The sequence below is a fragment of the Dama dama genome, chromosome 11 (genome assembly GCF_033118175.1).
Source record: "Dama dama isolate Ldn47 chromosome 11, ASM3311817v1, whole genome shotgun sequence".
In the NCBI taxonomy this organism is placed as follows: domain Eukaryota; kingdom Metazoa; phylum Chordata; class Mammalia; order Artiodactyla; family Cervidae; genus Dama; species Dama dama.
In genome coordinates, this window is record NC_083691.1 from 8,469,085 (window position 1) to 8,488,386 (window position 19,302).

General features: G+C 40.9%; 1 protein-coding gene across 2 annotated transcripts in view; it reads right to left on the bottom strand.

Annotated features, from left to right (window-relative positions):
- Positions 1-19,302, bottom strand: part of STXBP1 (syntaxin binding protein 1) — a 68,317-nt gene that overhangs the window by 47,490 nt on the left and 1,525 nt on the right. The window lies entirely within an intron of this gene.

Below are 19,302 nucleotides of genomic sequence, written 5' to 3' on the forward strand. Positions count from 1 at the left end.
GATGACGATGTCCTCCCCCTCCCTGCACCCTCCCTTGATCTGTCTCTGGCACCTGGCATAAAATAATGATTTAGCATATGCCTGCAGGATGAATGAACCCCCCGAATGGCACAGCAGAGCATGCTTGCTGGGAGTGAAGGAGCAGTTCTGTTCAAGGCTGAGGAAGGTGAGCCCCAGGGCCGCCACTCTCCTGACAGCTCCCCGAGAGGTCTAAGGAGTACAGACGTTCTTTCTGGGGTAAAGAAAGTATTTGAAAATGGCTTGTGATGATGGATGCACAATGGTGCAAATTTACTAAGAGCCATTGAACTGTACCCAAGTGCGTGAATGGTATAGTATGTGAATTGTATCTCAAGAAAGCTATTTTTAAAAAATCATCAGAGGGACTGCCCTGGTGGCCCAGTGGTTAAGAATCGGTCTTCCGAAGCAGGGAACGATGCAGATTTGATCCCAGGTTAGGGAACTAAGATGCCACACGCTGCGGGGCAACTAAGCCTGCTTGCCACAGCTACTGAGCCTCAGAGCTGCAATGAAAGATCCCGAATGTGCAACTAAGACCTAAAGCAGTCAAATAAATGAATATTTCTTTAAAAATCATCAGTGAATTTTAGAGGAAAACTTTAAACTCAAATAACAAATGCAGGTTTGCTTAATATGGAACTGTTCCATAGTGTCTTCACCTGAAGACAGGTACCCTGGCATACCTCTGTAAGGCATGTTATCTAAAATTATAGCCTATTATAATTTGTATCTGAATTGTACTTTGCAGAAGCGAGAGACTAAAATAGAGACCTCAAATTGTCAGGCATGGGGCAAGAACTGGGTCCTGCTCCCTATTAATTCAGGGCATGCGTGCTAAGTCACTTCAGTCGTGTCCAACTCTTTACGACCCCATGGACTGTAGCCTGCCAGGCTCCTCTGTCCCTGGGATTCTCCAGGCAAGAATACTCAGGTGGGTAGCCATGCCCTTCTCCAGGGGATCTTCCTGACCCAGAGATCGAACCCGTGGCTCTTTTGTCTTGTGCATTGGCAGGTGGGTTCTTTACCACGGAGCCCCCTGGGAAGCCCCCCTATTAACTGCTGAATGACACCTGCTTGAACTGAGAATATTCCTACTGAAGTCTGCTTTTTGGGTGGCAGGAAGGGGAGAGAAGGGAGGAGGTCCCAAGCATTAGACGGGGTGGAGATGGGTGAACGAGGGCGTGGCTGCGTTGCTCTGGTGAACACTAAGGCCAGATGTTACAAAAGACGCACATGTTCAAAACTTGGGCTGCTGCCAGTATCTGAGGGGAGTGTGTGATGATAAATGCCTGCTTTCCAAGAAAACAAATCCTAACCTCACACCCATAAAGACGCTGGACAGTGTTATAGGAATGACTGCTTTCTCTTTCACAGGAAATCCTCATTTCCTATCTCCTTCCCCACCCCTCTTTCATAAGGTTTAGAGTCAAACGGTTAAGGGGCTAGAAGGTTTCTAACACACAGCTTCATGGACCTTAGAATTTTGATTGGTAGAAAGAAAATCTCAAACTGGGGACAACAGAGGTAGAGAATAGGAGTTTCCGGCCACACTGTAGATACCACGGTCATGTCCCCTTAGCTCCAACCAGAGCTAGTTTCTTCTTCCTAAGGTTGCCTGCACCATGGATAAAAGGCGCTGTGAAGTTACTAGATATACTCAGAAAAATCAATCAAAATGGGATTCCAAGCAATTCATCTCTTCTTCAAATCAATAGCTTAAGATAGTAAATACTATTTGTTTATATTAATATGTTGAAACAAAAAGATCAAAGACAAAAAGAAAAATGGTGAAGGGGCAATTAATCTTCCAGGACAGAAAGCACTACTGTTCCTCATAAGTATTGTTTTCTGTTTTGTTTTATTTTAAATTATTTTTATTCTGACTGCACCGGCTCTTAGTTGGGGCACTGGGGATCTAGTTTCCTGACCAGGGATGGAACCTGGGCCCCCTGCATTGGGAGCTCAGAGTCTTAGCCGCTGGACCACCAAGGAAGTCCCGTAAATACTGTAGAATAAGGCTGTTTTAAAAGAAAAGACTCAAGAATGAGGGCCAATTTTTATACAAGATAGTGATAAGCATGACATTATTTGGGAAGGATTCTATATTTAAGAAAGAGAGAGAGAGAACGCACATTGCCCTCATGAGTTACCAACAGCAGCAGACCTCAACAATTAATATTCCATTTCTGCCAGCCTGTATCTGTTCATCTGTAAAACACCTTGCCCTCTGTCTTTACAGACTGCAAGAATTCTTCCTTGAACTGCAGAGATAGAGAATAATAGATATTTATCTTGATCCTGGCAGGAACCCAAGATGTGGCTAGTATCTTAAATTGGTAGATACAGCATTTAATGGCTCCGAATCACATTTCTTGACTTAAATGGGAGTTACCCTAAGGACTCAAGGGTTAGGAAAAATATACTTTGGAAAAAAGGGGAGAAGAATGTTTCATATCATCCCAGAAACTCAGAGCAAACAACAGTCTAGTCTAGTGGTTCTCAATGTAGAGTGATTTGCCCCCCAGGGGACACTCAGCAACGTCTGGAGGTGCTTTTGATCGTCATGATTGGCGGGTGCTAGGGGCACCTAGTGGGGCTTCCCAGGTGGTGCTGTGGCAAAGAATTTGCTTGCCAATGCAGGAGGCATGGGTTTGATCCCTGGTTTGGGAAGATTCCCTAGAGAAGGAAATGGAAACCGCTCCAGTATTCTTGCCTGGAGAGTCCCATGAACAGAGAAGCCTGGCGGGCTACAGTCCATGAGGTCACAGAGAGTCAGACACAACTAACTGAGCATGCACACCTATGGGCGTTGAGTGGGGAGGGAACAGGGATGCTGCTAAACATCCCACAACACACAGGCTCATACAGCCCAAGATGTCAATAGGTACCAAGGTTGAGAAACCCTAATCTAGTCCATTTTATAAAAAAACCGAACCAGACAGCGATCAAGTGACTTCTCCGTGGCAGCGGTGGTAGAAATCACCTTACTTCCAAAGTCTGAGATTCTGACCAGCTCTAGGATTTAACGTGTCACAGATCTTCAGGTCTCAGATATTTAAAAATGTGTAATCTCACAGAGCATGACAAGGGCACAAGTGCAGTGCTGCCAGTGGATAGGTGTCCAATGGACAGAAGGCAAAAGCCTTGGGGGGAAGCTTCCAGAAGGCAGGAAGTGCTCCCCCCACCCACACCACCCAACACACACAAAGGTCTAGTTTCAGGAGGGCTGCTACCTTCTCCCAAATCCAGGGGGTTGCTTACGATACCAGGAGAAGAAAACATCCTGCTGGACCTGGGCTCAGGGTCATGCACAGGAAAAGGGTGGAGCCCGGAAAAGAAGAAACACTGAAAATCCAGACGAGATGGCTGAGTTTGTGCAAAATGTTCACCAAATAGGCAGACTGGGTGATCTTCTCCAGTCAGTCTTCCATACTCTATAGAGAACAGAATCTACTTCTTATGTTTTCAATTGGTTTATTAGTTCTGCAATCCCATTTTTTTTTTTTTTTATAATTTTAAAAATTTATTTACTTTTGGCTGTGTTGGGTCTTTGTTACTGTGCATGGGTTTTTCTCTAGTTGCAGTAATCTGGGGCTACTTTCCAGGTGCGGTGCGCCAGCTTCTCATTGCAGTGGCTTCTCTTGTTGCAGAGCATGGGCTCTAGACCACAGACAATAGTTGTGGCGCTCAGACCCAGTTGCTCCAAGGCATGTGGGATGTTCCCAGATTGGGGATCGAACCAGCATCTCCTTCATTGGCAGGTGGATTCTTTATCACCAAGCCACCAGAGAAGCTCCAATCCCACTATTTTTTGTTTTCTGTTTCCTTGGCCCGCTTTCCATTTTGCTCTGTTGTTTCACATTACCTCCCATTTGAACTCTTGGTTCATTATTTTTATGTTTGAGTGTGATTTAAATTATTTTCCCTGTACCTGTCTTCTTCCAGAATAAATTCTTTACCTGAGTGTTTATTCCACAATTCTGTCATTTTTCCACATCAAATGTTTACAAAGTTCCTGTGTAGAGTTTTTTGTTGTTGTTTTTTTTCTTTTTTGCTCAAATCGCCTAGACCAGAGGCAATTCTCTCTGGCTGTCTACTCGCACCAAAATGCACAGGTGGGCTATCTTTGCCCCCTCCTCATTTACCTAGGCATGATTTGAAGACTGCCTTCAGAATACGAGTTGTTTCCACATTGGGCCAGTGCCCTTTGCCCAGTCTTCCACTAGGGGATGAGTAGGGGAGAGATGACTGGTGAAATTTGTCTCTCCAAACTGTAATTCAGCAAAATATTCTGGGCCAAAGACCACTCCATTGAGGGTGTATATTGGGGTCCAGGAGGGGATACCCAGTATCAGAAACAATGACTTTATGCTTCAGTTGATTTCCTGCTTCACAGTGAACTAATGAGTTAATTCAGCATGAAATTCCTGGATTTGGGATGTCCAAAAGTTTTAAAAATTTATTTTTAATTGGAGGATAACTGCTTTACAATGTTTTGCTGGTTCCTGCTGCATAACAACGTGAATCAGCCATAAGTATACATATATCCCTCCCTCCTGAACCTCCTTCCCATCCCCTCCCCCAGCCCACCCCTCAAGGTCATCACAAAGCACTGGGATGAGCTCTCTGTGTTATAAAGCAACCTCCCACCAGCTAGTTAACACATGGTTAACACATGGTAGTAGTATATACGTTTTTTCAATGCTACTCTCTCAATTCATCCCACCCTCTCCTTCCCCCACCTGTGGCCCATGGGCCAAATTCAGCCTGCTGCTTGTTTCTGTACAGACCTTAAGCTAAGAATGGCCTTTACAATTTTAAAGGGGTAGAGGGAAAAGAAGAAGCAGCAGAAATCACAGATGAGCCACAAAAACGGAAATATTTAAACACACAGCCCTTTATAGAAAAAGTTTCCTGACCCTGGTCTTGCACAATGGATAAGAACAGACCAGTATCGAGGCAAACTTCTATGAAAGTCCAGAACACCAGGACAGAGTGAAAGTTTCAGAGGAGATGATACGGGGCATGTATAAAAGATCAGGAAGTCAATGACTTCAAAAGCACCTTCAAGGCAGCAATGAAAATTAAGATGACAGTGGAGCCAAGTTTCCAAAAGTCTAAAGGCAAACAACCTCCAAGGTAGAGTTCTACGCCCCTCTGCGCCATCAGATAAAATAGATATTTTCAGACATCAGATTAAAACAGGTATTTTCAGACATGCAAGGTTTCAATGAAACTACCTCCCTTTTCTCAGAAGCTCCACCAAAATAGCAGAGTAAGCTAAGAAAGGAAGACATGAAATACAGGAGACAGGACAATTCCAAACAAGAGAGGTGAGAAAAAGCCCAGGAGAATGGTGAACGGAAGTCCAGGGTCAATGGGGCTGCACTGGAGGAAGGCGGACAGTCGCTGCAGGAACGTGACTTTATTTTTATTGCACGGTTACCATGTCCAGTGCTCTTCATTCTGCTGTGTGGAACCAGGTTCCTCTGTGGTATCATTTTGTGCAGTGCAGATCTGTTGGTGATGAATTCTTTCAGCTTTTTGGAAAATGTTTACCTTGATTTGTTGCTGAGGGATATATTCTCTGGGTATAAAATTCTAGATTAATATTTTGTATTTGTCAGTGCTTCAAGAATACTCCTCTGCTGTCTTCTAGCTTACATTGATTCTGACAAGAAATATGCTGCCATCTTTATCATTCTTCTGTACACAATGTGTCTGCTCTCTGGCTAATCAAACTTTTTATTATTATTATTATTACTGCTTTTAAGCAATTTGGTGTATGGTGTGTTGCGGTATAGATTTCTTCACACTGCTTATGCCTGACATTCACTGAACCTCTTACATCTGAAAGTTCATAGCACTCATCAAATTTGGAAAATGTTCAGCTAACACTTCTTCAAAGATTATCTCTGATCCTCCCATTCTTTTCATCTTCATATGTACTAGGCTCCTTCATACTGTCTCCCATCTTGTTGATACTCTCTTGCTTTAATTCCCTTGATCTTTTTTCTATGTTTCCCTCTGAATAGTTTCTGTTGCTTTGACTTCAAGTATACTCATATTTTCTTCTGCAATGTCTAACCTGTAACCTTAACTTTTAACAAAAAGCATTTGTGTAGAGAGATAAAAACAAAGATGGAAAAAGGTTAACAGTTGTGAAATCCAGGTAGAAGGTAGACGGGTAATCATTATACTATTCTTTCAACTCTCCAGTATGTTGGAAATTTTTCTTAATAAGGGATTGGGGCAGAGGAAAAATGAGGATTCCTCTCCATGAGAAACTGACCAGATCTTTAAGTCTCAGTGAAAGCTTGACAAAGCTTATTACTCTAACTAGAGTTTCAAAGTTCCTTAAAAGATAAGTAGGAGAAAGAGACAGAGACAACCCCATGATGCAATCAAAACATTTAAGTTCAACGTGATCCCCCCAGCAAGATTATGTGAGCTAAAGCAAATTTGAAAACTCTCAGTGACCACCTGATTGCCTCATCTTAAAATCCTGACGCACTTTTATCCAAAACATGGTGATGTCTATCGACTGAGTAATTTTAAGTGGTTTGTCTCACAGTAGTCTACTATTGAAAGCCTATAGTGTGAAACTCACATGGAGCAGAGGGAGTCTCTTGTTCGGCACTGTTTTATTTTCTTCCAATCCCTAGCAACTAGTACCAACAATACCCATGTGTCCAGGGACCAGGGAAAAGCCTCTCTCCTTTGCCTCCTGGCTACACCAATGCTCAGGAAGATGGGTGAAAAAAATCCATGAGAGAAGAGGGTCAACAAGCTTTCTTCACCCTGTCACTCCCAGAGTAGGCGCTCTGAAGACCATCTAAGCCTAAGGGTCTCCCTTCTGCCCTCAGCTGACAAACAGAAGTGGCTTTGTTCCTACTGCCATTAAGGAAGTTCATGAGGATCATCTGAGACTGGATTAGCATCAGCTGGAAAGTCCTGAGCTCCCTCTAAGCACTTAAGCAACCTTCCCGCCCTCACTATTGTAACACTCCTAGTAGCTTATCCCTCATTGTGAATCTACGCTGGCACAGAACATGAAAATAATACTGTCTTTCCTCAACAGCCACGGATAAGGAAGACCTGCCAATGTCATTCATCCAGCAGACAAGGACAACTCGACTTCCTGCTCCGAATGAGCTGGACCAGATGCTCCTACGATTTCTTCCCAGAGCCAAGACTCTATGATTTGATGGCATCTTGACACAGCATAACACACAAATCCTCAGAGCCTTGCATTACAACTGGCTACAATCATTTCCTCTTTCCTCCTCAAAACAATCCTGAACAATGAGGTTCAGATAGCCAGGGTCTGACTTTAAGACACAGGAGAAACACCACGGTGAGAAGTCCTGAAAAGTTTCCAGCTGCCAAGCCCCCCAGCCTGGAGAGTAGTGATTTCATCGCTGAATGAAGCCTCAGGCTTGCTCTGGGACAACCTGAGGGTGGGCCCAGGAAGCCACCAAATTGGAGACACTGTTTGGCTAGCCTTGGACTCTCAAGCCCCGCTGGCTACTCTTCTTGTGCCTGGGTGTAAATATCAGAATCCCCCAGGATGGGAAGTGGGAGAACCCAGGCCCTTATCTCACCCTGCACCCCTTCCTCTGTGATCTGATCCACTCCTACAGCTTCCAACACCTGAGGACGCCCCAGCCCCAGTGTCTGGTCCAGACCTACTGCATGCCTGCCCTTAGACAGTCCATAGGCACCAGAAACACAGCACCTATGAAAGGGAACCTTTTCCAGCAAACCTGTTTCTTCTCCTTCATTCATCTCAGTGAACAGCACGGCCTACTCATGGGATGCAGAAGCCAGAAAACTGGGAATCTTCCCCAACGCCATCTCTTCACCCTCTGCATTCAATCGATCACCATAACCTGATGTTTCTACCTCCAAAGACACCTTCAGGTCCCTTTACTTCTCTCCACCTGTCACTACTGCTATATCCCTGGCAGTGATCCCCATTCCCACCATCACCACCATAGCTCCTAACCCAACCCTCCATCCAGTCTCCACACAGTAACTCAAGGTCTTTCTCAACGAGAACCAAACCATGTCTCTCCCCAACCAAAAGCCTTCAGTGGCTTCCCAGTGCTCCTGGAATAGGCATATAGGTCCTTCGTAAGGACAGAAAGCCCTGAGCATGCCTCCATCTCCTGTCTGCATACTCCCTCAGCTCCAGCCAGGCTGAACCTTTCTCATATTCTTGCCAAACCTGGACACTTCTCTACGGGACTAACTCTCCCCCAGACCCCGTCAATATCACCCTCCTCCTGGCCAGCTCCCCCAACCTCCTCCAGGTCTCCCTTGGCCTCTCTCCCTCCCCTGGCCTCTTTGCGGGCTCTGCCATGTGCTGTAACATCACCACACCACAGTGCCCCCTCTTAAGGCATTTAACCCGATGTATTACCATGGCCTGTGTGAATTTCCCTAGGACCAGGTCTCCTCATACACCACCACCTCTGCTGCTCTCAACACAACTTCTGGCACATAGGAGAGAGTGCAGAAATATTGGTTAAATGAACAAAAACATTTGGTCCCAGAGGTCTCAGAAACATGATGAAATGGAAACAAGCCATGACATATGGTCCTGGGTTTCTCTGACATCTCAGCAGTCCTCCAAACTAACTGCTGGAGACTCTGATTTAAACCTGTCTCTTCACAACTAGGCACGAATTTTTTTCTAAAGCCCCCCCCCCTTTTTTTTTTTGATATTTGGTTGCACTGGGTCTTCATTGCTACATGGACTTCTCATTGTGGTGGCCTCTCTTGTTGTGGAACACAGGCTCTAGGGCCAGCAGACTTCAGTAGCTGCAGCAGGATGGCTTGGTATTTGTGGCTCGTGTGCTCCAGAGCACAGGCTCAGTAGCTGTGGTATACAGGCTTGCTCTGCGGCCTGCGGGATATTCTCAGATCGGGGATCGAACCTGTGTCCCCTGCATTGGCAGGTGGATTCTTATCCACTGTACCATCAGAGAAGTCCACTAATGATTTTTTAAAATTTTGTTTGTTTTCCTCTGCTTTTTTCCATATCTCTCTAAATTTTTTTTGTTCCTGAGAATAAAATAAGCTTTCCTAGTATGATAATTACTTAATATCTCATTCACTTCCTGCAAGTTCAGCTCTCAGGCCAAATCATTAGTAGACATTTAAAGTGAAATGTCAATGGCCTGTAAGAAACACAAGGAAAGGAATATTGGAGATCTGCTCTGTGACAACATGTAATTTGAGCCATTAGTAGTTCTTATTCTGGAGCCCCAGAGACATATATTAAGATCAGATCAGTGTATCTCAGAAGCAATTGTTTTAACCAACACAAACTTTTCCAAAGAGCATTGAGTGGGCAACAGCTAGCTGCTACCTGGCAATTATCAGATCCTGTGTCTATCAAAACTATAAGAGATATGTCTCCTTGACTCTGCTAAGGTTTTATTCATAACCTTGAGCAGACAAGCTTATCTCAGTAATTATAACTGTAAAATAATAACAACCCCTTATAGTGACTCATTGTTTTTCTGAGTAATTGTTTGTATTATTATCTAATGCAAGCCTTAAAAGAATTCTGTGATGCTGGGATTAGAATTTGCAATTGAAAAAGAGGTTAAATAACATGTCCAGGTTACCCAGTCACTAGTGGTTGGAACTGGGGCTGTCAGCTGGATGTTTTGTCTGACCAGGACTCTTTGCACTCCACAACACCACTTCTCATTGATTAAAAGAAATTTTTTTAATAATAATAATAATAAAGCCTGGTGACAATAAGCAAGTAAAACTCATACTCGCTGAAATTCAAATGAAGTCTTGATGACTTCCTTGGTGGTCCAGTGGTTAAGAATCTGCCTTCCAATGCAGGGAATGTGGGTTTGATCCCTGGTTGGGGAACTAAAATCCCACATGCCAAGGGGCAACTAAGCCTACAAGCTACAGCTACAGAGACCCACACGCTGCAAGGACAGCCTGTGCGCTGCAAGGAAGACCCAGCACAGCCAGAAAAAGATTTAAAAAAAAGGCTTGGCTCTCTCACCCTAACTTTAGTTCCAGCAACAGACCTGCTCAGAAGCAATTGATTGGAACACTCAAATCAGAGGATGGCCTTGGGGATTCTACAAGCACTTCTCATAGAGGCGAGCCACAGGACTAAGGTTCACGATATATGGCCATTGAGTTGCCAGTGATAACTATAGGATTTGGTCTGACTACTCCACTAAAGAAAAGATTCTTCATTAGCAGCCAAACACCTGTTTGTCTAAGAGGTGCTGTGTGCCAAGAACACCAGAGGGAAAATCTTTTAGTGCACATTCAAAAAGCCCTTTGTGGCAGATACGCTCTCTTACATCTGATGGGTAACACATGGATGATCCCTGAGTCCCAAACCACTTCTTATGGAGATTTTACCCCAGATTAAACTCCTTATCACCCCATCACAAGAGTAACAGCTAGTTCACAACAAAGAATACTGCATGTTAAGAGACTTGGGAGGGGCTGTAGGGAGCGTATGGGATTCAGCCAAAGCTGTACTCAAATGAAGTCATATCCTTAGATGCTTTTATTAGAAAAAAAATAACCAAGCGTTTGATTCAAGAAATTAGAATAAGAACACAAACACACAGACACACACCACAGAAGGAAGAAACAGATTTTTCCAAAAGACAAAACAGACAAATCTCTTTTTCCATGAAAATACTACTACTAACAGGGTAGAATGAGAAAAGAGATCACAACTACTGATGCAGAAGATATTTTTTAAATTATACAATCTAGTTCAATATTAATAAATTTGAGAATTTTAGGTTGAAAGGCCTATCTTTATAAGAAAATATAAATTGCCAAAATTGATTCAAGAAGCAGCAGGGAGCCTGAATAAATAAATAATAATCAAATACATTTAAAAGACTGGCAAATATTTATCCTCTTTCCTCTAAAAAGCAGCAAATTCAAAAATTTTTATGAATAAATCATTCCTAACATTCAGGAAAAGGAATGTCCATGTTATTTGATCTATTCTGGAACACACAAAATGATAAAAAACTTCCCAATTCAATTCATTGAAAAAGTGAGAAATTCTGATGCAGAAGATCTGAAAAAGATGAAAGAGAGAGAGAGGGAGAGACAGAGGAATTACATATATATATATATATATATATATGTTAAGTATGTATATATATACATACTTAAAATACATAGTATTTAGTTGTTCATTCCAAATATTTACTGAGTGCCCACTATGGACCAGCACTGTTTTAGATGCTGGGGATACAGCAATGAATAAAACAAGTCTATGCTCTTATAGAACTTACATTTGGCTGGTGGAGGCCAGGATAAGCAAACAAATAAAACAGTAAGTGTGAAACGTCAGATTTGACAATTCAGCATGGTGAGGGGGATGAAAATTATATAAATTTCAATTTTATATAATCAGAGCAGAGCTCACTGGTGAGGTGGCCTTTGACCAGGGACCTAAAAGACTTAAGGGAACAAGCACGTAGATGTGTGAAAGAAGAACATTTCAGACACAGGTAACAACAAATGCAAAGCCCTGAGGTGGGAACATACTTGGAATGATCAAAGAGCAGCAAGAAGACTCCAATACTAGTGAATATAGATGCGAAAATATTAAGCAGAATTTAATAAGCAAAATAATAAGCAGAATAAATTCTGCATCAGAATTTCTCACTCCTGAAAAACAGTGTGTGTGTCAAGAAAGTTTATTTCAGAATATAATGATGGCTCAATATTATACTTAATTATATTATATTACTAGATTAAATGAGAAAAACTATATGGTCATTTCAAAAGAAACTACACCAGTAGTTAATCCTGATTTTAAAAACAAAACAAATTTGGGGGTGGGTAGGAGAGAGGGAGGGGATATATGTATACTTATGGCTGATTCACAATGCTGTATAGCAGAAACCAGCACAACATTGTAAAGCCATTATACTTCAATTAAAAATGAATTAAAACAAACAAACAAAACAAAACAAAAACTCAAAATAAGCTGGAACTGAAAGGAAGTAACTTGGATGTCACTCCCTTAGGGAAGCTTTCTCTAATCTCCCTACGCTCACACCAGACTAGTGCCTTGTATCACTGTAATTCTTATCACAATTGTAACTAACAAATGACTTGTATTAACTGTAAGACTACCATATTAGAATCCTTTTACAAAGTGAGGCATTTCAAAAATATGACACTTTTAATTAATAAACTCGGAATGAAGATTCAATTAGAGCATTCAACAATTTTTAAAATTTAAATGAACGGTCTAAAAGGGCATAGGATGACAGTTATAACAAGAATAAGTTGTTTTTACTAAAACTACACAGAAAAATAAAGAAGGTAGAAGATGAAAGAAATAGGCATACTGGTCAGATTGAAGTGTATACTTATTCATTGAGGCTTTCCACCTTTACATTTAAAAGATAAGAGTAAAAACAGTAATTTCGAATGAAAATAACATGTGGATTAAAATGCAAATCGAACAATCTAATTTAAAAATGGGCAAAGTGTTTGTGTAGACACCTCTCCAAAGAAGATACATAAGGTCAATGAAAGTGAAAGTGTTAGTCACTGAGTTGTGTCTGACTCTTTTCGATCCCACGGACTGTAGCCTACCTGGCTCCTCTGTTTATGGAATTCTCCAGGCAAGAATACTGGAGTGGGTAGCCATTCCCTTCTGCAGGGGATCTTCCCAATCTAGGGATGGAACCCAGGTCTCCCGCATTGCAGGCAGATTCTTTACCATCTGAGCCATCAGGGAAGCCATAAATGGTCAACAAGCCCATGAAAAAATGTTCAGTATCACTAGCCATTAAGGAAATGCAAATCAAAACCACAATGGGATACCACTTCACAACAACTAGGATGACTATAATAAAAAAGACAGATAATAACATGTGCTGCTAAGGATATTATGAAATAGGAACCCTCATACACTACTAGTGGTGCAGTCACTTTGGGAAACAATTTAGCAGGGCCTCAAAAAGTTAGTTACATTTCCCAGCAATTCTATTCCTAGGTATCTACCCAAGAGGACTGAAAACACATTACAAAAATAATAAATATAGCATAAATTTTTTAAATCCAAGAACATAGTATATCTTTTCATTTATTTAAGCTTTGATATCTTTCATCATGTAGCTTTCAGCATGCAGATCTGGAACACATTCTTTTTGATTTACACCCAAGTGTTTCATGTTTTTTGTTCTACTCTAAATGATACTAATTTAGATTTCAATTTCTAATTGTTCATTGCTAGTATATAGACATACAATATAATTTTGTAAATTGACTTTGTATTCTGCAACTGTGGTAAACTATCTGCAATTCTCCTTAGCATACTGCTGCTCCCTTATTTGTGAAGCTAAGAATTTTTATTTTCACTCTGAAATATAGAAAAGAAACTAAAATACTAAAAGTAAACTTAAAATGTCAATTCTCAAACTGATCTACAGATTCAAGACAATTCCAAACAGAATCCCAGAAGAATTTTTTAAATAGAAATCAACAAGCTCATTCTAAAATTTACATGGAAAAGGAAATGAACTAAAAGAACAAAGCCAATTTTGAAAAAGAAAAACAAAGCTGGAGGACTCAAAATATCTGGTTTCCAGTCTTACTTTAAAGCTATAGTAATTGAGTCATAGTGGATTAGTGAAAGCATACATACAGATCAAGGAAACAGAACAAGGAGTCCAAAAATAGACCCACCCAAAGATGGTCAATTGATTCTCAACAAAGAACAAAGACAATTCAATGAAGAAAAAGGATAGTCTTTTCAACAAATGGTGCTGGAACAACTGGACACTCACAAAAATATTTACATGTACACAAAAATGAAAAAAACATTTACATATACACAAAAATGAACTTTGATCATAATTCACAATATATAAGATTAACTCAAAATAGATCAAAGACTAAATATAAAGCCTAAAACTATAAAACATCCACAGGAAAACACAGAAAAAAAAACCACAAAAATCTTTGTGAATTTGGATTATGTAAAGATTTCTTAGATAGGATACCAAAAGTACAATTCATAAAAGAAAAAATGGATAAACTGGACTTCATAAAAATTTAGAATTTCTTCTATTTGAAAAATACTGTTAATAGAATAAAAAGACACGTCACAAACTGTGAGAAAATATTTGTAATTCATGTATCTGACAAAGACATGTACCCAGAATGCATAGAAAACCCCTCAAAAATCAATAATAAGAAAACAGACAAACCAATAAAAAATATGCAAAAGATTTAGATGTTCCACCAAAGAAGATACATATGGCAAATAAATACAAGAAAAAATGCTTAACACCATTAGTCATTAGAAAAATGAAAATTAAAATCATGAGATACAATTAACTAGGAAAAGGGCTAAAATTTTTTAAACTGACAATACCAAGGACTAACAAGGATGCTGGTAAAAACTGTAAAATGGTTACAGCCACTCTGGGAAATAATTTGACAATTTCTTGTAAGGTTAAATACACACCACATAACCTATTAATCCCACCCCTACGATTCATGGGGTCACAAAGAGTTGGACACAACTGAGCGACTGAACTGAACTGAACCGAAGTATGTATATGTATCCAAGTGATACGTTCATACAAAACCTGTGAATGTTTCTAGAAACATTATAGAAGCACTTGCAATTGCCCAGAGCTGGAATAATTCAAATGTCCTCAAGCTGAGGAATGGAGAAACAAATTGTTACATATTCATACAACAGAAGAGCAGCCAGCAATGAGAAGGAGCAAACTACAGATACATGCAATATGGATGATTCTCAAATGCCTTATGTTAAGTTAAAGAAGGCACATTCAAAAAGCTATGTACGGTATGCCTCCACTGTTAGGACAGTCAGTGCTCACCAGGGGCTCGGGGTGGTAGCACAAGGGAATTCAGGGAGTGATGACCTGTTCTGTATTTTGATTACTGTGGTGGTCATATGACAGCTGGTAAATCTGAAATTTGAAGAACTGTTCACTAAGAAGGGTAAATTTTACTTAGGCAAATTATTTTGTTTTTGTTGTTTAGCTGTTAAGTCATGCCCAGCTCTTTCACAACCCCATGAACTGTAGCCTGCCAGGTTCCTCTGTCCATGGGATTTCCCAGGCAAGAATATTGGGGTAGGTTGCCCTTTCCTTCTCCAGGCAATCAGGGCTGGAACCCACGTCTCCTGCTTGGCAGGTGGGTTCTTTTACCACTGAGCCACCAGGGAAGACCTATGCAAATTATACCTTAAAATGGAAAAAACATGACATGAATTTAATATATTTCAAAATGCACTTAAATTATTTGTATGCTATCCAAGGTTTCTTTTTTTTAAAAAAAGTATAAGAATGAATGAAAATCACTTCAATTTACGTGTTCTCTCAACTTCTGACACATCCTATGACTCATGGCCCCATCTGAAAAAGGTATGCATTTTATGTACCCACACTCTCCTCCAAAACTGAAACTACATTCTCTTCCCAAAGAATGTGATTCTTATAAACTAACATGGGGAGAAACTGCTAATAGTTAGGAAACAAGAAAAGCAGGACGTTTTGTAATTCTTGAATCTTTGAAACACTCTGACAAAACTTCAGGGAACAAGAGTAAAATTTGGATTTGTAAATTACAGCATGGATTGACATAACTGAAGCATCATCCACTAACATGACATAGACATAGAATCGGAGAAGGCAGTGGCACCCCACTCCAGTCCTCTTGCCTGGAAAATCCCACGGGCGGAGGAGCCTGGTGGGCTGCAGTCCATGGGGTCGCTAAGAGTCGGACACGACTGAGCGACTTCACTTTCACTTTTCACTTTCATGTATTGGAGAAGGAAATGGCAACCCACTCCAGTGTTCTTGCCTGGAGAATCCCAGGGACGGGGGAACCTGGTGGGCTGCCATCTATGGGGTCGCACAGAGTCAGACATGACTGAAGCGACTTAGCAGCAGCAGCAGCAGCAGCAGACATAGAATGCCTGGCGGGGCAGGAGGGGGAATGAAATTCTCCTTTCTCTTGCAATCTCTTTACAAAGTAGAGAGCAGAAAAAACAAACAAAACCCTACATTTATAGAAAGAAATTAAAGGGGGAAAAGTAAAGAAATGAGCAGAATGGGAAACAAAAGTTGGGTGTGGTTATTAATCATCCATATGTTCTTCAGGTCTATTCTTCCATTTTCCAGCTCATCTGCACCTCACACAGGAAGTTTACCCAAGACTTCACTTTCTCCCCCAAAACCGTGGCCCCACAGGATATAGGTAGCCTATCTCTTCTTGAAATCCTCTAACACTTGTACTGACATTCTTGTGGATCTTGTCATAATGATAGGATTGACTAAAAGAACTGTTTTGTTGTTCAGTCGCTAAGTTGTGTCCGACTCTTTGTGACCCCATGGACTGCATGCAGCACACCAGGCTCCTCTGTCCTCCACTATCTCCCCAAGTTTGCTCAAACTCATGTACATTGAGTCGATGATGCCATCCAACTATCTCATTCTCTGTCACCCCCTTCTCCTCCTGCCCTCAATTTTTCCCAGCATCAGGGTCTTTTCCAATGAGTCAGCTGTTCACATCAGGTGGCCAAAGTATTGGAGCTTCAGCATCAGCCCTTCCAATGAAGATTCATGGATGATTTCCTTTAGGATTGGCTGGTTTGGTCTCCTTGCTGTCCAAGGGACTCTCAAGAGTCTTCTACAGCACTACAGTTCAAAAGCATCAAGAACTGTATTAGATGCTATACCCGCACTATTTCTTTTAAAACTCATAGAACCACACAAGGTAGGTGCTATTATTACCGATTTTATAGATGGAGAAACTGAGGCAAAAAAGGATTCTATTATTTCCCAAAGCCACACAGCTAATAGTAGCAGATCAGAATTTTATTCCAGGTGGTCCAAATCCAGAGTTCTTTCTCTGAATCACTATACATAAAGATGCATCCAACATTCACCCAACATTTACGAGGACAAAGTACTAACTGTCATAGTAAAGACAGATTTAAGAGTAAGAGGAGATCCTATTTTCCCCTCAAAGAGCTACTGGTCTAGTTGGGTGAGACCAACACAAAGAAGCACGATAACTGGTTATACCCTAAGTGTGTCAGCAGAGTGACAGGAAAGGGGGCACAAGATTGTCTGTGTCTGTCACAACAGTGTGAGATGGTCCCATGTTTGAGTGTCCCTGTATTACCACATAATTCCTACCAGGCTCTCAACAGATCTTTGTTGAATGAACAGCTAACACTGACCCATATCCTCTACTTTTGTTGTACCTGTACCTATTGTCACCCACTGAGCATGGGTCTTTATCTAATATATTCATCCCTGCCCAGTTCAGTTCAGTCAGTCAGTCGTGTCCGACTCTTTGTGATCCCATGGACTGCAGCACCCCAGGCCTCCCTGTCCATCCCCAACTCCTGTAGCTTACTCAGACTCATGTCCATTGAAAGATACGGCAGGAAAGATATGACAGGAAGCCACAAACTACATTTATCTTGCTCGCGATCATATATCTTTAAAAACACTGATTCATTCTATGAATATCTATTGACAGCCAACTATGACCAGCCACCGACAATTTTTGGTATGGGATACAGGGATGAATCATGTAGTCATGTATGGATGTGAGAGTTGGACTATAAAGAAAGCTGAGTGCCCAAGAATTGATGCTTTTGAACTGTGGTGTTGGAGAAGACTCTTGAGAGTCCCTTGGACTGCAAGGAGATCCAACCAGTCCATCCTAAAAGAGATCAGTCCTGAATATTCACAGGAAGGACTGATGCTGAAGCTGAAGCTCCAATACTTTGGCCACCTGATGTGAAGAACTGACTCATCTGAAAAGACCCTGATGCTGGGAAAGATTGAAGGTGGGAGAAGGAGATGACAGAGGATGAGATGGTTGGATGGCATCATCGATTCAATGGACATGAGTCTGAGTAAACTCCGGGAGTTGGTGATGGACAGGGAGGCCTGGCGTGCTGCAGTCCATGGGGTCACAAAGAGTCAGATACGACTGAGTGACTGAACTGAACTGAACTGAACAGGGATGAATATATTAGATAAAGACCCATGCTCTCCCAGAAGCAACATTCAAGGGGATGAAACAATCAAACAAGTACCAAAAGCAAAAAACCACCCCCAAAACTAAATAACATCACTTCATATAATTTTAAGTGCAATGAAAAAAATAAAATTAGGGAGTATGATAAACAGTGACTATGAGGTGTTCATTTTTAGATTGGGAAGACCAGGTTGTGAAGGTGACGTTTAAACTGGGATGTTGGTTAAAAAAATCTTTGGTTTATTTTTTTAAAGGAAAAAAGCAAAGCTAGAAACTGTTCCAAAATTAGGAGTCAAAGTTAACAGAATCCTTTATGTCACTGACAAAGAATTGTAAAAATATTTTTTCCAAAATTTTTACCTAACTCAATTGTTATAGAAATAGAATGCTATTTACACATTCACCAATTTTATGTAAAATTAACTTTTTATTTTTTTGTAAACAGTGGCTTTGTTTCAGAAAATAAATTCTGACCATATGGCATATTGGTGTTTTTTTGATACTTGCTTCTAAAAAAAGCTGGGGGGGGGGGGGAGGGGGCTACCTGCATGAACAAGCATCACAGTAAAAGAACACAGAAATGTGATTTCCAGAACACTTGCTTCAAGGATTCTGTTTTAAAAGCACCTTATTTGAATATAACATTAGAAAGAATGTAACATTCAACAGAACATTCCATATTTCACAACCCTTTAGAAAGCATATTGGAAGGAAATGTTATACCTCGAAAAATGAAGAAAGTTATTATTATTATTATTAACTAATGTTGCAAGGAAATGGACACCAGGTTTTAGGAAATTAATTAACGCTGATTTTGGCAAGTCATTTAACTGCTCTGAGCCTCCATTTCTTTCCCACGGGTAAAATGAGGGTATTGACATTAGAAGATCCCTAGGGGTCCTTCCAGTCCTAAGCGCTTTGATTGGCCTTTAAAATAGAACGTACGTGATTTGGAACCTTCACCGAATGGGGTAGGCAGGTGTTGTCGTGGGCACTTTTTAAAAAAAACTTGCTCATTTGGGTTTCAGTGTTTATAACAATTTTCTCCTGGAGTAATAGGTCAGATAAGGCTGTATAACTGGGAAAATTTTGTATATATCAACGTAAAGACCGAATAAGAAGATACAGTGATGCCCAAAAGGACCATCACAGTCAAAAATCCAATCTGACAGCCAGAAAGAGAGGAATTGCTCTAATTGGAGAGAA